The sequence below is a fragment of the Nicotiana attenuata genome, chromosome 3, assembly GCF_001879085.1.
Source record: "Nicotiana attenuata strain UT chromosome 3, NIATTr2, whole genome shotgun sequence".
In the NCBI taxonomy this organism is placed as follows: domain Eukaryota; kingdom Viridiplantae; phylum Streptophyta; class Magnoliopsida; order Solanales; family Solanaceae; genus Nicotiana; species Nicotiana attenuata.
The window spans coordinates 40,306,339-40,308,116 of NC_031991.1; positions in this window are offsets into that span (position 1 = coordinate 40,306,339).

Consider the following 1,778-nt stretch of genomic DNA (forward strand, 5'->3'; position numbering starts at 1 on the left):
CCGGTGCCTGAATCATAGCACGAGAACTCTGATGCTGAAAGCTGCCATAAACTCGAGGGCAATATCTGACAATGTGCCTCGGATCACCACAAGCATGGCAAGACCTCGTCTGTTGCGGCTGAGCACCCCTCAACCTCGGGCAAACCCTCTTGAGATGACCATACTCGCCACACTCATAATATCCACGCGACTGCTGAGGGAACTGAGGCTGACCCTGTCGACCTGAATGACCACCTGAAGTACCATGAGTGACATGGGGAGCTGACTGAAAGGGCCTAGGAGAACGGCCTCTACCATAAGTACCTCTACCTCCAGACGAGGTACCACTGAATCTGCCTGCATGACAGGGCCTCTTATCCGACCTATGACCGCCTCCCTGTGGCAGGACCACCTCAACTCTACGGCCCACATTGGCCGCCTCCTGAAAAGTGGTCTCACTCCCGGCCTGAGCCACTGTACCCGGCTGATCTGCCACCGCTAGCTGAACTCCTGGAAGCAAACCCGCTCGAATGACACTCTCCACGAAGCCTACCAATCGGACTAGAGCGTCCTGAAGAACTGGGATGGCAATGAACCCCTCTGGGACCTGAGCTGGGCCCACCGGGACTGCTGGGGCTGGAACCTCCTCCTCCAAATCAACCTGAGGCTCCACCACTGGGGCTGCTGCTGGGGACTCGGACTGCTGAGCGGTAGATGAGGACGCGCGTGTTCTCGCCATCTGCGAAAGAACAGAGTAGAAACTCAATCGGGGTTTGAGAAACAGAATCGCACGACAAGAAAGAACAAATGTGAAGTTTTTCCTAACTCTGTAGCCTCTGGGGGATAAATACAGACGTCTCTGTACCGATCCCTCAGACTCTACTGAGTTTGTCCGTGAATTGTGAGACCTATGTAACCTAGTGCTCTGATACCAACTTGTCACGACCCGGATTTTCCCACCCTCGGGAGTCGTGATGGCGCCTACTAATAGGAGCTAGGCAAGCCAATCATCAATTACCTCTTTTAGCGAACGTCAACAGTATTAACAATAATAAAGCGTTTAACAATAAAGCGGAAGTCTCAAATAAAATTTACTAAAAGAAACGCGGAAGTTTAACAATCCTCTACCCAAGACTGGTGTCACAATACTCACGAACGTCTAGAGAATACTAAATACAAGGTTTGAATGAATCATAAAACTGTCTGTTACGGTGCAACGATAACAAACTGAATAAAATAGAAAGGACTCCGGGCCTGCGGACGTCAGCAAGGCTACCTCGAATGTCCCTGGACTGGAAACTCGCTCCCAGAATGTTACTGCTACTCAAATGCTGCTCCAACACCTGGATCTGTGCAAAAAGATGCACAGAGTGTAGTATCAGCACAATCGACCCCATGTGCTGGTAAGTGCCTGGCCTAACCCCGGCGAAGTAGTGACGAGGCTAGACCGGACTACCAAACAAACCTGTGCAGTTCAAATATATACATACGCAATAGAAGAGAATACAGAAATTTAACAAGTCAAGAGGGAGGGGAGCATGCTGTAGGGGCTGTAGCAATTTAGAATACAAGGTCAATAAATAAGGAATGAAACGGTACAACTACAAAGTCAACGAGAGTGATAATCAAAACATGGCACGGAATGTCCCTTCGTGCATTACTAATCAAAACATGGCACGGAATGTCCCTTCGTGCAATAATAATCAAAACATGGCACGGAATGTTCCTTCGTGCAATAATAATCGAAACATGGCACGGCATGTCCCTTCGTGCAATAATAATCAAAACATGGCACGAAA